Source organism: Mustela lutreola, chromosome 10 (assembly GCF_030435805.1).
Source record: "Mustela lutreola isolate mMusLut2 chromosome 10, mMusLut2.pri, whole genome shotgun sequence".
NCBI classification, from domain to species: domain Eukaryota; kingdom Metazoa; phylum Chordata; class Mammalia; order Carnivora; family Mustelidae; genus Mustela; species Mustela lutreola.
The window spans coordinates 104,141,853-104,160,240 of record NC_081299.1 but is presented as its reverse complement, the minus strand read 5'-3'; the positions used below and the strand labels follow the sequence as shown (position 1 = coordinate 104,160,240).

Below are 18,388 nucleotides of genomic sequence, written 5' to 3'. Positions count from 1 at the left end.
AAATGGCTTCATTTATGGATGTTACAAAATCAGGAGTCATGACCATTAAATGCAAACCAACAGAAAGCCAAAGTAAAAAAATCCTCAAAATGTCTATTCTAACAAAACTAACTTTCAAAGTGATCAAAGCAGAACAACTTAAGTCCAACATATAAATCACTGAAGTCCAGGTTGCCTACACAGCAGCATGTGTTTAAAAAAAAAAAAAAAAAAAAAAGGCAGAGGAGAGGAGAGCAAGGAAGGAGAAATCATGGAGCAAGGAGAGCTTACATTTCTCTGATGAGGTGCTGGAAAAATCAGATGTACTTGCAGGTTGTACCAAGAGAAGTATGGTACCTAAAGCAAGGGACGTAATCATTCTCTGTTCCTGTGAAGCAAAATGATCAGTTCTAATGCCTCTCTGTCAAAGGAACACAGAGAAACTGTAGAGTGACCAAAGAGAAAAATTTCCAGGCTGTGTCCTAGAAAGAACTTGGAATGTTCAACTTGGAGAAAAGGAGACTTAGAGGGAACCTCATAGCTCTTTCAAATATGGGAAGGGCCACAAGGGGTTAAGACAGTGAGGTCAACTCTATATTTCCACAGACAGAACCAGGACTAGGGAATAGATGAAAGCAGCACTCACAACAGGTGCCCTGAAAGAAGCTGCCTGAGTGATGGAGTGACCAAGTGATTTTCCTGCTGCTGATTCTCAGACCCCGTGTGGCTCCTTGGGGGAGTGTTATCATCAGAGGTTCAAGCACCCAATGTGAGACTGGCCAGAGGAACTCAAATTTTCCTTCTATCCTTAGAAATCCACGGCCATCATTGACCCCAGTGTCCCTCACAGTTTTCCCCCTGAAGAAACATCTTCAGGAGCTAGGTGAAAAGGTAAATGCTTTTAAAATACAGCATTTCTATTTTTATTAAAAAAAAGAAAAATCACAGGGTACCTGGGTAGCTCAGCTCAGCTCAGATGGTTGGGTGTCTGCCTTCTGCTCAGATTGGGATCTCCAGGTCCTGGAATTGAGCCTGAAGTTGCGGGGGAGGGGTGTCCCAGCTCAGCAGGGAGTCTGCTTCTCCCTCTCCCTCTTGCCTCTCCCCTGCTTGTGCTCTCTCTCTCTCTCAAAAAAATCTTTTTTAAAAAAGATTTATTATTTATTTGAGAGAGAGAGAGAGAGCGTGCATGAGCAGGAGAAGGGGCAAAGGGAGAAGCAGGCTTCCTGCCTAACAGGGAGCCCGATGTGGGACTCAATCCCAGGACCCTGCGATCATGACCTGAGTTGAATGAAGGTAGATGCTTAGCTGACTGAGCCACCCAGGCGCCCCCAAATAAATAAAATCTTTAAAAACTATTTTAAAAATCTGAGTTATAGGCAAGCACTGATTTCAATCCGCAGCACAAGACTATGAGAAGGGAACTGGATTTGGAGATGCTAATTTGGGCCAAATTCCAGCTCTGACACTTACTAGCTATTTTCCTTCAGGCAAATTACTTGACTTCTCTGAGTCTCACTTTCTTCATCTGGCAGTATTAATAATACTTACTTCAAGGGTTGTTAGGAGGATTAAATGAGATACCATATCACATTGATAAGATGGGTATTTTTTTACCCACATTTTAATAGCTCAGAAATCAAGATGCATTTTACCATTGGTAGTGAGCTATAGTTCAATTGGGAGTGTTATTTTTTCTTTCTTTCATAGCAGCACATGAAGTAATATGGGTCTTAACAAAAATCAAGGGCAACTTATATTCAAAGGAATATGATAACATATACTAAAAACTTAGAATAATGACTGGCACACAAGGAATGCTCAAGGCCTTGTTAATTCCCTTCTTCTTTTGCTAGACAACGGCTTCACAGCCTCTTGAGAAACAGGGAGGTCCTCAAGAATTAATAATTGGAACTGATCTACAGATTCTCACAATGGAAAATTAATGAGAAGGTTCACATGGCATCCTACGGAGCATTATTTCTTTTTCTTTTCTTTTTTTTTTTTTTAATTTCTTTTCAGCATAACAGTATTCATTGTTTTTGCACCACACCCAGTGCTCCATGCAATCCATGCCCTCTCCAATACCCACCACCTGGTTCCCCCAACCTCCCACCCCCTGCCACTTCAAACCCTCAGGTTGTTTTTCAGAGTCCATAGTCTGGACTCTGGTTCACCTCCCCTTCCGATTTCCCTCAACTCCCTTCTCCTCTCCATCTCCCCTTGTCCTCCATGCTATTTGTTATGCTCCACAAATAAGTGAAACCATATGATAATTGACTCTTTCTGCTTGACTTATTTCATTCAGCATAATCTCTTCCAGTCCCGTCCATGTTGCTACAAAAGTTGGGTATTCAACCTTTCTGATGGAGGCATAATACTCCATATAGTGTATATGGACCACATCTTCCTTATCCATTCCTCTATTGAAGGGCATCTTGGTTCTTTCCAGTTTGGTGACCGTGGCCATTGCTGCTATAAACATTGGGGTACAGATGGCCCTTCTTTTCACGACATCTGTATCTTTGGGGTAAATACCCAGTAGTGCAACTGCAGGGTCATAGGGAAGCTCTATTTTTAATTTCTTGAGGAATCTCCACACTGTTTTCCAAAGTGGCTGCACCAACTTGCATTCCCACCAACAGTGTAAGAGGGTCTATGGAGCATTATTTCTATTTTACACACATACACATTCTCTCTATATAATTTATACAAATAGTTTATATATATATATATATGTATGTATGTACACACACATATATATACACACATATCTTCTAAGATATATACAAATATGTTATATTATATATTAGAAATATATATTATATATGTTGTATATTATATCATATATATAATATATACATTCTTTATCATCCCATTTCCTGTGGTCATGGAAACTTTCCATAATTTTCCAACGTTGCTTACTGAGTCTATTTTGGTCCCAACATTTATTGAGCACAAGACTAAATGTTTTGCCTACTTTCTCTCAGGAAAAAGTACATCTTTGTCATCACCAGCAGTCTACCACCATCTTCCAAACCAATCACCTACCGCAGAATGTCTTTGTCAACTTTAATAGCCTTCAGATCTGCCTTCTTTCCTCTTGTGGTGCTCAATTCAAGATGCTTTACATTGTCACAAGAAACATATTAAAAAAAAAAAAAAAAAAAACATGCTCCAATATGTCAGTAAGGGAAATTTTTTCATGACCTGGTTGGCCCTGCACCTGACCACCAGAGAGACTTTTTGTAGTCAGATACTGTGGTGATTTTAAGTGTGGATTTTTCTCCACTAAAGACCTATCTTGCCTTTTTTAAAATGTTATCAAGCATCCCTGTCTCAATGTTATTTTGTGTTATTGAGTTACCCAGGTTAATTATCTATTACACAAAATCCAATTCTTTAGAGCTGCCTTATGTTTAACTATTTAATGGTACACATAATCTTACCTTATATTAATATTAGAAATTCACTTGCTAGCTCTTCTCTCTCTCTCCCTAAACTAACTTCTGGACGGTTGATTGCTGCTTAGTACTCCCAGCAGCAGGTGTTCAGGGGCAAAGTTAAGTTTTATTTTTATGGGTATGGCTAGTTGGCCAATTAGTTGACATTTATTGAGGGCTCACTATATACCCATCACTGTGCTAGTTTCTGGGACTACCTGGAAAGATAAATGCTAGACCTTCAAGGCATTCGTCTTCTAGGCCAAACATGAAACAGAAGCCACACTGAGCAGAAGCTCTCTTAAGTGACTGACACAATGGATTATTCTATGGCCTCCATTCTCTCTGTAAATGTAAAGACATAAGGCCCATGATGCAGGGTGACCATAGTTAGTGGGAGGCTCCTCGAGGACGCCTGCAATCTGCTATTCCCACAGCCAAGTTGTCTGCTCACTGGAAGTCAGCATGTTTGTTCCCAGAACTCATTGATTGTTCCCCAAAACAATAATCATTGTTATTACACAATTTAATTAAGCTTACTTGAAGTAAGGAATGTGAATAAAGAAGAGAGAAGTTGTGTCGACAAGATCTAAGGAGAACGTTTGGGGAAGGCACATCAAGGTGTGTTACTAAGAACACCTGCTGTCTATACATGTGTGGGAGAGCCGCCTGTAAAACACCACTAAAAATCTGGAAAAATCCGATTGCCTCACAGAATGTCTTTAAGATCTTGCTCCGCTTTAAAGAAACCAAGACAAAATGATTGCGAAAGCCTTGGAGGTGTGGCTTATATGAGAAATAAGACGCAGAACTCTAATGGGAAGCTTGAAACTCAAATGGCAAGTGAGGCCTTGGGCTTACCTCAAAAACTTGAGATATGTTTTAAGTTGAAATAAAAGTTTAAGGAACGATTCCATCATTTTGTATGATCCCTGCCTTAACTAACTTGTTCAACTGAATCATGAACTATTAATTGCATAGGGTATAAGGATTTCTACTTTAACATAAAGAATGTTAAAAGCTGTAATACAGGGTACTAAGGCAGGCAAGATGACTTCTTCTAGGGGAAGAGAGGGCTTATGATGGGCTCCATGGCGGAGATGAGTCCTGAATTGTGTGCCAAAGGGTAGAGTAGGAGTCTCTAGGAAATCAAGGAAAGACCAGTCGCTCCTCAGGGAAGGGATCAGTATAGTCATAGATGTCAGTTTTCTAGACTTTATCAGTCCATCCAGAGGCATGAAAATGCAGGTCTGACTCTATTTAACCACGTGTTCTTAAGCAAATTGTCTGTGCCTCAGTGTTCTCTTCTAGAAGATGAAGACAACTGCAGTCTATACCTCAAAGGGCTGTTGTGAAAATTATGGAAGGTGGCCTTTAAATGATCATGCATTAATAAAAACACGGCAAAACTATCTTTAGGCTTTCTAGGAGCAAGGGAGTAGGATGGTCTGTGGATGGTCTTGGAGATGAAGAAAATGTGGCTTGCCTCTTTTAAAATCTCCTGCCATGGACAAAAGCCATAGAAAGTTCAAGAAAAGGGAAGGTGTGATGTAAGCTCCCAGGTGCCAGGAGCCATGCCCGCCCTTGAGACCAGCAAGCCAAATGGGAAAGCAGTTACTCTTAACAACCAGCACTCAATATCAAACATCATAGCTCACCTACCAAACCCAATGAGCCCATTTGGTTTTGTCAACAAACCCATAAAATAAATATTACTACTATCTCCATCTTACACATGAGGGGACTGGGTCTCATAGACATCAAACATATCACTCAAGGTTGGACAGAGAATAGGGACTAGAACCTGGTCACCTAATTCCAAATTCTCTGAGCTTCCCAACACCCCTGGCTGCCTTTCTCATGGGTCATTTGGTTCACAAATCCTGAGCTTCAATGTCTTGTATTTGTTCATTTGTTAAAACTTTTCATAGGACAGGATGCTGCCACTAATAGCTAAAATGAGGGCTGGAGATTATCAGGGATTTCAATTATCCTGCCTATCTCTGACCTCCATTACCAAGGATAATCTGAAGCTAGCTTTAGCAATTTTCAGAAACTTTCATTAATTTTAAATAAATTTATACAATGTCATTTTCCCCCTTTATCCAAATTAAAATGTCCTTGTCTTTTCAGTTTCTCATTATAGGCAAATCCCTTGCATGTCTTGGAGACAGTCTGTTGTTTTTCTCTAGATCCTTTGTATTTCTGCTTTGTTTTCTTTGAAATGAAAGGACCCACTGCCGAATTCTGATTCTAAGGTGAAGTCATAACATCAATGTATATCATTAAAATGTTTTATTGTAATTACAGAAATAGTCAATGCCAAATTATGTGCACTATATTATTTTCTGCATCATTCTTTATCCCATTCTCAAAGTTAATACAGCCTATTATATCTCATTCATTCTTCTGGCTGCCTCTGCACAGCAAGCAGATGTCTCCATTGAGCAATCCACAATGAATCCGAGATCTTTTTCCTGAGCACTTACAAGTAGAGTAATTCAGAGCCCATCAGTGAGTATGAGCTGTTTCAATTGTTCCTTCCAGTGTACATTAGCTTGCACTTGTCTACATAAAATTTCAAAGAATCATAGATATTACAGATGGAAAAGACCAGTTAGTTTATCAGGCCTACCCACTCTGCCAGCAAAAGCAAGCATGAGGGTAATTCTATCAGTTCATGCTCTTTTAATGATGCTTATTAATAATAATTACAATTACTGTTTATACTACATGGTTTCTTTCATCCTAAAATCAACTAAAAGTGTGTTTTTTTTAAAGCAACCTTTCTTTTCTTAAATAGAATGAGTTCTCAGACATCAATGTTACCATAAGCAAAGCCAGTCCAACGAAACCCAGAATTCAATTCAGTTCAGTTCAGTGAACATCTCTGAGTACCAACCACTTGTAGGGCAGAGGCCACGCTGGGGGTTTAGAGGGATCCACAGGTGAATGAAACCAAAAGCTCTGCCCTCTTGTTTACCACCTATGAAGGGATTTGTGATAGTGAACATTCATGCTATTACAATCATGCCAAGAAAAGAACCAGATAATACAGCCGCTATGGGGATGGAGAGAGTCATCAGGCTCTAGGAATTAAGAAAGGCTTTGTGAGGAAAGTGACACTTGAGCCAGACCTTGAAGGGAGGTTGAGCATAAGGTCCATCAAAACAGTTTGGAAAAAAAGGGGACATAAGCAAAGAACAAAACCAAAACAAGGGATCTTGGCTAGGTTTCTACCACACGCCGCAAAGATGAGTATGTGCGTTCTCATTCAAGTGGACAAAATCTGCAGATGTCTACAGGCCTCTTGAAACAGGATGAGGCTGTGGAAACTCAATTTAATTAACAACTTAAATAACAATCAGAACACACAGATTACCAATCATGAATATACTTAGGAAGACAAGGCAGAATGTTTTAAATTAGGGACGGTCTCAAAACAAACAATTCTTTTTTTCAGAAGACCTGGTATTGTCTGTAAGAAAAACTGGGAACTCCCAACCATGGACTAAAATCTCCAATCCAGATCTTAAATGGATAAATGACCCACTTGCCAGTACTTTAGTTCTACTTACTTAACACCACACCATACGGCCAAAAGCTGATGCTTGTGTACCATTGGGCCACTTGAGGGACTTGTAGGTTCTTGTTGGGTTGCTAGGCAATTATAGATCCTAGAACCTAGGATCTAGAATGCATAGAAAACGGGATTCCATTTTCTGGCTCCTTCAATAAAGACACACGTAAGTGCAGACCGGGAAATGCGAATATATACTTACAATTAATAAGAGTAGGTATTTCTCTACTTTTGGTCAAAGAACCTAATCTTTGGAAACACTCTTAACTGTCTATCTATTACCACAATAATTAGCTACTTCATACCCCTCTTAATAAAACCACTGGTCTGAAGAAGAAGGAAACTACAGAAGGATTCTTGTTCTTCTGTATTTGTCCCCTCGAAGACCATTGCAAATGTTATCTCCTGTATGCTTTCCCCAGGTCCTTTTTTTTTTTTTTTTTTTTTTTTTTTTTTTTTTTTTTTTTTTTTTTTTTAAAGATTTTTATTTATTTATTTGACAGAGAGAAATCACAAGTAGATGGAGAGGCAGACAGAGAGAGAGAGGGAAGCAGGCTCTCCGCTGAGCAGAGAGCCCGATGCGGGACTCGATCCCAGGACTCTGAGATCATGACCTGAGCCGAAGGCAGCGGCTTAACCCACTGAGCCACCCAGGCGCCCTCCCCAGGTCCTTTTACCGCCAGTCCCTTCACCAGCAAATTGACTGTTCTCTTTCTTGACTACCCCACTTCTTTGCTTCATTGCTATACGCTTTATTAGTTGTGTGAGAATCTCTTTCCACCAGAATGAAAGCACCTTAAAGATAGGAATTCAACCTTGCATTCCCACAATGCCAAGTTCCTTTTTCACTGCCTGACAAAAGTAGACATTCAACACATGCACGTTAAATCATTTCATCAGGTCTGAGAGACCCATTTTGACATATTTCAATTACTAAAATATTTTGTTTTGTACCTTTTCCAAAATTTGCCCTTGTCTGTCTGATCATAAGCCTGTGTGTGCCAACCACTACCTGTCATTCAGTTAGTGCCTGCCTCTGATAGGTGAACTGCAAAAACACTGTCCTACACAAGGTCTGAATCTTGATTCAGTCATATGCACATTCATCCACCACATGACTGGAAAACTTTGGAGTCAACTGGACCTAAGTTCACACAGACACACAAGTTCTGATTGTTCCTTACTAGTTGTATGGCTCTGGGCAAGTTAAACTCTCTGGACCTCAGTTTCCTCAACTATGAGATGAAAACATAAATAGCACCTAGCTTCGCTTGAATAAGACAACACTCAGTGTTTAGGACATAGCAAATACTCAATTAAGTACTAACACTGTAGCCTTGTTCGTAAAGTAGACATAGTAATACAAGTCCTTGTGGGATTTTTACATGAAATAAATGATATAAGAAACAAAGTCTTACCCCACACATTGTTCAATCAATGTTTCCTTCCTCACTGTGTGCTAGGATAATTGCTACAATTAACTGAGCACCTATTACATCCTAGGTGATGTGTACCAGTCACTTTAAATATATTGTGCCATCTAATTTAATTCTTATAATAAGCCATTGAAATAATAATCATTATCCCTATTTTAAAAGTGAGTAAACTGAGTTTCAGAGAGAATAAATAACCAGCCCAAGGGCATATCACTAGTTCATGACAGATTGCTCCAACTGCTAAAGTAAGAGGGGTCAAGAACAGAATAGGAAGCAGAAAAAGAAAATACAGGCAGGAAGACTAGGCAGAGACTCCCTAAGAAGTTTAGTATTCCTATTTATACCCATTCTGGTCTTCAGTTTTGGGATTATGCTTGCTTTTTAAACCAGCCTCTGGGACCTGAGAAAATATATTGTCACGTTCACTATTCACACACTCCTGCTTTTTCATAAATGCATGAAATGATGTCACTCATCTAAGAACTAAATCTAACACTTTTCCCTCTCCTAATTTTTTTCCTGGTTATAAATTTGCTATTTGTTCCCACAGTCTTCTTATCTCTGTTGTACTAACTGTCAACCCTAAAACATTGTACTTTTTAATAACGTGGTTATCCTGAATTTCTTATATTTCCATAATGGACTTACATTAGATATGTCAAATACATTTGTCACCAAATACATGAAAGGGAAGACGGCTCTTCCATAGTTCCTACTAAAAGGCACCCCAGTTTTATACCAAGTAGCAACTTCCTGCCCCACAGCCTCCAGGCTAGAGATGCACATCTGCCCCTTGGGCAAGACTAGTTAGGGACCTAGAAGAAGGGCAATGAAAAGATGAGTGGGGTTACTGGATTCTTTCTTGGATATCTGAATTAGAAAAATCTGAGAGAATGAAGGAATTATCAGGGAAAATTACAAATGAAAGAAGACATGAAGAAGAAGCAAAGGGAGGAGGGTGGAGAGGGTAGGTTCTGGACTCGGTAGGCTTGGCAAGTCAAAGGAGCGACACCAGGTATGAGCAAAAGCTACGAGATGGATAGAGGTTACCCAGAGTAGAGCTAGAAGACCAAACCAGCATGCAGCAATAGGAACTCAATAGGAACTCAAGGTGAGAGAACACACAGTGAGAGAATGAGTTTCAGATAGGCAAAGAGGTTGCTCCTAGAGCTACCTCAGGACCTGAAAGACTTACAGCTCTAATTTCAGGTTCCATCTGTGAGCATCCTCACAGTGAATGCTGCTTTCCTCGAGGAAACCACAACAAGTCAGTTCTTTGCAACCAGAAGGCCTTTTCTGGAGGGTTCAGCATTTAAAACCTTTTTTATGAAATGAAGATTAAATTGCATTGTCCCCTTTGTATCAGATGGGTCGCAGCTGCAGATTCCTGGAAGACAGGCATCACCTTCCTACCTTGCGATTGTCCTGACTTCCTCAAAGGTCTCTCTATTTTCCCTGTTTCTGAGATGGAAGAAACTTCTCCTATTCAGCCACTACCTAAATAACAACTCAAACTTCACCACTCATTTATCACCCATGATCCTCAAACATAAAGAATAAACTCTCAGAAATGGGAACCACAAGGCCCAAGAAGGAGAAACATGGCTTACAAGTTTTAGGGGAGAAAAGTCAAGCATAAGTAAAGGAGAGACTCAGAGATATTCAAAATACTTTGTTATGAATGTAGAATTTACTCTTTGCAAAGGAGGAGAAGGGTGAATATCTTAATATGAAAAATTTCCTTTTTTACCGTGGAACATGTGGCTGTATAATTTAAGATTTTTACCTGTCTTTCTCTTTTTGTATTTAGTTAAATTTCTTAATAAGCTACATTTCAATGTGAACTGTTTACTCTCTGGACAGCAGTTATTGACCAGCTGCTGTGCCTCACCCTGTGCTGGGCAGTGGGGGTACAAAAACTAAAGACAGCCCCAAACCTTGAAGAAGCTACAATCCAGAGCAGGAGGCGGCCTATAGGCAGCACCGTGTGGTAAGGGACACATAAGCAACAGAGATAGGGTCTAAGAAGATTCCCAGAAGAAATGTCCAGCTTAATTTAAGTCTTGAAGGAACAGTAGGAGCTGGCTTGGAAAAGATGTCCAGGCAAAGGTAGAAACCTGGCCATTAGCACAGATTCTAAAACCCTGCATTCTTTTGACTATGGTTGACTTAGAGGCACCTGGGTGGCTCAGTTGGTTAAGTGTCTGCCTTTGGCTCAGGTCCTGAGATCGAGCCCTGCATCGGGCTCTCTGCTCAGCCGGGAGCCTGCTTCTCCCTCTCCTTCTGCCTGCTGCTCTGCCCCCTTGTGATCTCTCTCTTTCTCTGTGTGTCAAATAAAGAAATAAAAATAAAATCTTTATTAAAAAAAAAAAAAAAGACTGTGGGGGCACCTGGATGGCTCAGTGGGTTAAAGCCTCTGCCTTTGGCTCAGGTCATGATCCTGGGCTTCTGGGATCAAACCCCAAATCGGCTCCCTGCTCAGAGGGGAGCCTTCTTCCTCCTCTCTCTCTGCCTGCCTCTGCCTACTTGTGATCTCTGTCAAATAAATTTTTTAAAAATTAAAAAAAAAAAAAGACTATTGTTGACTTAAACACCCTGGTATATCCTGGACTTCTATACAATAAACTATCAGTCCAAGCATCTTTAGAAAAGAGAAGTATGCCTTTGACCCACATTCAAAAATTTCCTTACTCACACACCTTGAGTAAAATTTTTTTCCTCAACCAGACACTAACTACACAAGGCACAGGGATAACAGAAAATCCAATGTATCTAGTATTAGACAAAATGAAGGACCGCAAATTTCCCAAGTTTCTCTTTGAGCAAAAATGATGGCTTGGCTTCTTTCAACTGCCATTACTGTTAATTTTTAGTTTGTGTCTTTATTTTTCAAGGAAAAGAATGATTATGATTTTCATGGAAATTACTAAAGCTCTCCAAAGCTTTTAATTAGAGTCATTTTGAATCTTTAAGTGAATAACATAAAAATACTTTTTTAAAAGTTTTCTCACTTTAATTTTAATTCTAGTATAGTTAGCACACAACATAAAAATATTTTTGATAACTACTTAGACCATTAAAAGTTAGATTAGCAACAATGATATATAAAATATGCTTTTCTTTTCCTGTACGTTTGGTACTCATCAATAACCACATTTCACATATTTCTGTAGAGTATGTTCTTATGTTCAAAAAAAGCTTGCTGGTATATCATTTCACAAACCCGTTCATGTTTTCCCAACTATAAAGTCAATAACATATTGCTCTTAAGTAGTTACTTCTTGGGATTTTATGAAGTTAAGCAAGCTACCCAATGATAGGAATTTTAAGGAACTGAGAATAAAGGAATAGTATAAATTAAAAAAAAATTGTTATATATGGTCTTCCAAATTCCTTCCTCCAGTTATAAAGTAATCATATCTTACATACTTTTTTTTTTTCCAGACAGAAATAAGACCAATTCAAAGAGAGTCAGTGGTTTACTAATCCTCAAAGTAGCCTTGAACTAGTCTCCCTTGCTACAAGCAAGAGGATATTTGTAAAACATGGTAGAAGATCTTATTCTGGATTCTGAAAATTACATTAAGAGCTAGCACGTGAAATTTTTAAATTATATCTTTCCAAAGATTTAACCAATTTCAAGTGAATAGTGCTTGGAATTACTCATATGAAACATGATTAATAAAAACATCCTTCACTGCCCAACCTGTCTCACTCTTGGCCATGTCTCAGAAGCCGTTTATCACTCACATCCTGAAGGTATATAACATTTATATATAGCACACATCATATCAGCAAGTCTTCAGCAATATCCTTCAGGAGTTGCATATCATAAAGATCGTCAGTAGCCCTATCATCCCCCAAAGCATGGTGTTTAACACATAGCATGTATTATCCACACTACGGTCACTTCATCTGGTCCCTTGCACCCTCAAAACAATATGTAAGCACAGCACAAAAAGGAAGAGCACAATTTCTATGAGAAAGCAGTAAGAGCAGTGAAGCTAAGAGATGTACGCAGGGCCCATCCATTTTCAATTCATACTTATTATACAGGAAGATATGCATTCAAAACAGCCTATTCTTTTGAAAATCGTTCTTTAGTGTCCTCGCACATGTGCCTACATGCTGACTGGCCAATTCTCTTCAAATCCATAAATTAAAACCCCACTTTTGCCTATTGTGCTTTTCACTTCAAAATGTCAACATAGTTGGGATATATAGGAATGAATCCCATTATACCCACAAAACTCACAACATTTGCCCCTTGGGAGCCACGGGTCTAGAACTGGGCTTTGTAAAATGTGACCAAGAGACCAGATCCACAGAATTTTCTATTTGCAGAATTAGAGAAATACGGAATAACAGGAAGGAAACAGAAGTGATGTAGCCCAGCCCCATTCTTAAAAGGAGTCTGGAGGAGCAGAGTGGGGAGTCTTAGGTCATAGAATGGCAAAACCAAATCCAGAAACTGGTCCAATGCACTTGTAAAAAACATGTAATGATTCAGTTAGAATGGGGGACTCTTCTTTTTTGAGCAACAATCTAAATCTTAAGTCTTTAAAGGAGTACATTTGGCTGGGATATCAATGGTGACTGCCTCACCTCTTTGCTTTTCTTCTCTTGTAGAGATTTGGCCTAACCAGGAGATTTAATCAGCAAGCCATCCTGTCCCTTATTTTCCTGTGAGTCCTTGGGTGAGTCACATAACCTTACTTAAATATAACAGAAGGATAACGGTATTACTTAATTCACAGGGCTATTATAAGAGAGGACTGAGCAGATATTTTAAAGTGCATTAAAATGTCAAGGTTTAAAAGAAATGGAGAAAATTTCCATTTTACATCTTATATTTGTGTCTCTTGGGAAACACACACACACACACACACACACACACACACACACACAATTCCCTTCACCTGAGCTACAGGCAAAAGCAATATTTGTAACCAAGAAGTGTGGGGGAATGTCCCGGATGTTGTGTTGGTTTTAAACCTCCGGCAGGACTAGGGGCTCTCACACTTTTATTTACACGCAGAACCCACACATGCACCTTTTAAAATGTGATCAATCTCCATTTTTACTCCCCTAGAGTTAAGAATGGCCTGATCACTGCTGTCTAGCTCCCCAGTTCTGTTAAATTTCTTCCTCAACCAGATCCTTGTTTTCACCACATCTCAGCTCCCCACTTGGCTCACTCCTCTCTTCAGATTACTCAGATTGCCTCCCCCAGAGGCAGCGCCCCAGTGAGTAACACATTGGGGGGCGGGCAGAAGTGATCAAATACTTGCAAATGAAGTCATACAGCTCACAGGAGAAGGCAGGGGCCACAGGTGCCAAATGCAGATGATAGCTGCAAGCTCTGGGTAGGGCTGTGGCTACAATGTAGCTACCATGTAGGCCTGTACTTCACTGTGAAACAACGGCGGGGGCACAGAAATGACTCTCATTTTGCTCATCACACTACCTCTGTAGGTTCCCAAAGTACAGGCACCAAACCTATGATTTCTGTGTGGGTGGGCATGCCTGCCTTCCTTTTAAACTACTAAATTAGTCTAGGGGGAAAAAAAATAGATTGACACCACTGAAGACAACATTCCTCTAAGTACTAGAGAAACACACAATGTAGAAAATGGTGATACAAGCGAGACCCCAAGTCGGCCTGCACGGAAACGACTGGCATTGTCACCATTCCTTCTCTCCACCCAAGACCAAAATGGAATTGGGCATGCTCCTACTCTGGGAGATTCAACCAGTGAGATTTTAACAACCCAACCGAAATGGGACTATGGTAAGATGAAGAGGCTGTAAATTTTTTTCACCTTTAAAGATATATGCCCTTGTTAGGAGGAATGGGAAAAGCCATTTCATTACGCTATTGTCTTTGGAATTTCTTTTTTTTTTTTTTTAATATTTTATTTATTTATTTGACAGAGATCACAAGTAGGCAGAGAGGCAGGCAGAGAGAGAGGGATGGGGAAGCAGGCTCCCTGCTGAGCAGAGAGCCAGACGTGGGGCTCGATCCCAGGACCCTGGGATGATGACCTGATCTGAAGGCAGAGGCTTTAACCCACTGAACCACCCAGGTGCCCCTGTCTTTGGAATTTCAAGATGACAGTGATAACAGTGGAGTTTCCTGCAGGTAAGTGTTTCATATGAACTGGGGAAACTAAGGAGTAAGTGAAATGAGACAAGAGCCTCACTAACCACAGGTCTTTTGCAATGCCCATCAGAGTTTCAAGGTGTGCAGAGACTAGAGCTAACGTGAATCGCCGAGATGACTCTCACGAGGAGTGTGGCATTATTTACTAATACAAGTGTAAAGAGTTAATAGATACTACTTAGGTCTCTGTTGCATTGTGTGAAGAAGTTGGGGGGGGGTGCTTTTTACTGTCTTTGGAAACAACAGGCCCACTATATGCTGTACTAGTAGGAATGCCTCCAGTGGAATGAGAATTGGCTGGGGCAAGACCTCAGGCAAGAAAAAAGGACAGCTAGCTTATGTCTAGTTACAAATTTAGGACAGTTACTTATATAACTCTATGTTCTGCCCTATTAGAGTATCTGCATGCTGTTCAGTATAAGTTATCATTATCATAATTACTAATTTAACCCTGTGGTTAATGTTGATTACACCACAAAGATTACATGCTCCCTGAGAGCAAGGGTGCATCTACTTTATTCTTTCCTATGTCCTCAGCACCCAGCAAGGTGCCCGGTACATAGTTAATGCCCCTAGAGTATTACTTGAATCAACAAGTGAGCACATGAATGAATTCACGCGAACTCACACCGTGACACGCAGTCGCCATGTTTGCTCCATGTGCCCTGAGCAGGACTAAATGCATTGCAATCGTCCAGCACAGCAAACAGATTCCAAAAGCCGCCTGTCTTTCTGGCAGACCCAAGTGCTGGGCTGTATAAGATCGAGTATGGAGGCCAGGTGAGGGTGCTGACTTGACAGCCTTCTGGGCATTCTGAACCCCAGGGTAGGGTCCAGATGCTACCTGGCTGCACTGAGCCCCCCTGAGGTCACTGCTGATCTTCCCAGGGCTTCGGTGTCCTCATTTAAAACTTGATGAATAACCTTTTTTGTCCCTTGTAGTTCTGAAATTCTAACATTTTAGGAAGATATCCAGAACCTGAAATATTGCCAAAGAGAAACCATGGTAAGATCTTCTGCCTACAAAGTGGGGGATAAATTAAGTTTTAAAATACAAAGTTCAGTTCTATTCCAACAAAACATTTTATTTGTGTGTGGAGGGTGCTTCTTGCCAGATCCAGGCCAGTTAATATCTTTCCTCCATCCTTTCTCACACCCCAAAGTCGGGTTCTCCAGGCTTCCAAGGGAAGAAAATATTCTCAACCAGGGCCGGCCCTTTGCTTCAATCTCTATCACAGGGAGTCAGTCTGATAAACACTTGCAGTTAGAATGGAAGGAGGCATAGCCTCCTAGACTTTTGCAGATTTTTGGGGAAAACTAGAAAGAGTCACAGAAAACCTCAAATTAGGTAAGAGAGTGAAATTCCCCCAGAGAATTCAGAGAGAGCCACAACTGAGATCCTTGAAGCAATTGCTGTGTAAGAAGAGAAGAAAGGAAATCCATGGCTCAAGAAAATAAGCAGACATTTTTTTTTTCCTTAAAAAAAAATTTAAAGATGAGTATTAGGCACTGATTTCTGCCTTCTATTCCCATCTCTCAAGATGACACTTAAAAAAGCAAAAGGTTTTATCCACAAAACCACCAGTGAGTAAACAACCTTCACATTCTTACCCTCACACACACACAGTAAGATATTTACTCTCTGATAAACAGCAATTGTAAATAAATCTCATTTAATCTCTAAAAGCCACAATAAAAATCTTTAACCTCCAAGGTAGAGTTTACAGATGTGTCTGGAAGGCCTGCCAGCACCAGGAAACACAAGGTCTTGAATAAACTACTATAACAGGAGGCACATTTTCTCTCTCGAGCATCTTACACTGACCTTCTTTTAAACAAAATATGTACAAGGGAGGAGGAAAGGGGAAACCCAACCCCTCCCACCCCATTCTCTGTACAAATCAGCCAATAAATCTAACGAAAAGACACAAGAGAAAAGGACAGAAGCCAACAGGTGGAAAAAGGCTTTTTGTTTCCTTAGAAATGCTCAGACACTTGATCTGTGTTCCCCGGTTTTGTCTTGTTTTGTTTTGTTTTGTTTTTTTGTCTCAGGGTGTCTTTAATGATGGTTTGATGATGATGATGATGATGACCAAGAATAATGATAACACTTCTACTTGGTGATTCCACGGTAAATCTAGCTTGAAGATTTCTCCATGCCTTTCAGACATAAAGCTCTGTTCTGTTTTGCCAAATCCCAGGCAGATATGCAGCATCCCCAGGATTCAGCTATCTGGATTGTATAGATGGGGGAAACTGAGGCACCCCCCCCTCCCGCCCCCTCCCAATCCCCCTCACACAACTCCTTTACAGTAACTACCACCAGAGAAATCCCTGAGACTGGAAAAGTTTCTGGATTGTCTTGCCGCAGAGTTCTCTTGCTCTCCCATCTCGCCTGCCTTGCCGCTGTGCCTCGGGAGTCTGGGCTCCAGTGATAAGGTTTGGGGTACCTCCCCTTCAGAGGCGCGCCAGGGCAGTGTGGGGGAAGTCCACACACACACACACACACACACACACACTCACACACACAAAGCTCGATGCAATCTCTGCGGGCACTCGGCAGAGCCCCAGCCAGCCCTCACTCAGCTTGAGAACCACAGCTCCAAGCTTGCAAGGCCTCCCTGGGCTTCAGTCTGGGGCCGCTCTGAACGAGGGCTCTGCCCTCCTCTCTCCCCCTCTTTCAGGCTTCTCTCTCTTCCTCTCTTCCTCTCTCTCATTTTTTCCCCCCTCGCACCTCCACCCTCACACCCTCCTCGCACCCCTCTCCAGCCACCCCTTCTCCCCCACCAACCCAGAGGCACAGATCGTGTTACTGGGGTTCCCTAGAAAGAGGGGCCATCGCCAGCCCTGCGCGCCTTGCAAGACTTCCAGGGGCAAGGCGAGAGCTCCAATGGCAGGACCCCAGCGCTCCTCCTGAGCAGCGCAGGAATGAGACCCCCACTTCCAGGCACGGGCGAACGAGCCTGCCACAGAAGAAGGAATTGTTAGGGCTCTTACCTTTTTTATGAGGAGAAATTCTGGAGAATCATTTCAGAAACTGAGGGGGGAAAGTGAATGAAGACAAAAAAGACCCTTTTCCTGCAATCCCTGGCCTCCTGGTATCAAGACACTAGGACAACATCAAAGCAACTTAGGGGGAACACTTTAGGGGCCTATTGTCTGCTCTGGTCTGATCTGTTTTTCTTCTGACTCCCCCTCTTGCTGCGGTGACACTTGGTACGGCCCAGGCATTCATGCCAAGTAGCTTTCACACATGGAAGCTTGTCTCAAGCAATTGCTGACAAGCCACAAACAAGACATTCTCCCTCCCTTCTCGGTGCCCCCCCCACTCCTCCCCCTCCACCTTTTCCTCCTCCCCCCTTGTCTCCCCTCCTCCTTTCTTCTGAATGCAAACTAAAACTCTCCAGTGACAGGCAGGCTCGCAGGCTTGGCCTAGCTGCGCACGCAGACACACACACACACACACACACACACACACACACTCTGTCTCTCTCTCTCTCTCTCTCTCTCTCTCTCTCACTCTCCTCTTTCTCTCTCTCCCTCTCACGCAAGCAGCTCAGCCAGTTGCTGCACTGGTGGAGTTAAGAGACAGGAAAAAGCCTAGGCTGAGTTGGGGGCAGGGAGAGAAAGAGAGAGGGAGCCGGAGAGCGGGAGAGCCTCCTGTGCCCTGGTAAAAATGGCAGAAGAGAGGTGAGCCCTTTGGAAAAACAGCAGTGGCCACACACGTGTGCACACAGACACACACTGGGAGGCAGCCTGAGCTCCAGCAAGAGTGAAATAAACCACCACA

The 18,388-nt window shown here is 41.5% G+C and overlaps 1 protein-coding gene across 2 annotated transcripts in view; it reads right to left on the bottom strand.

The window, feature by feature from the left end:
* LOC131808919 (uncharacterized) overlaps positions 1–17,801 on the bottom strand; it is a 70,518-nt gene extending 52,717 nt beyond the window's left edge. The window contains exon 1 of one of the 2 annotated variants that reach the window (XM_059135217.1): positions 17,596–17,801. The gene's annotated coding sequence lies outside the window, so the exon portion shown is untranslated. Of the gene's footprint in view, positions 1–6,997; positions 7,091–17,595 lie in introns of those variants that run through there. The other variant, XM_059135219.1, reaches the window with a different exon arrangement.
* Positions 17,802–18,388: the final 587 nt, after the last annotated feature.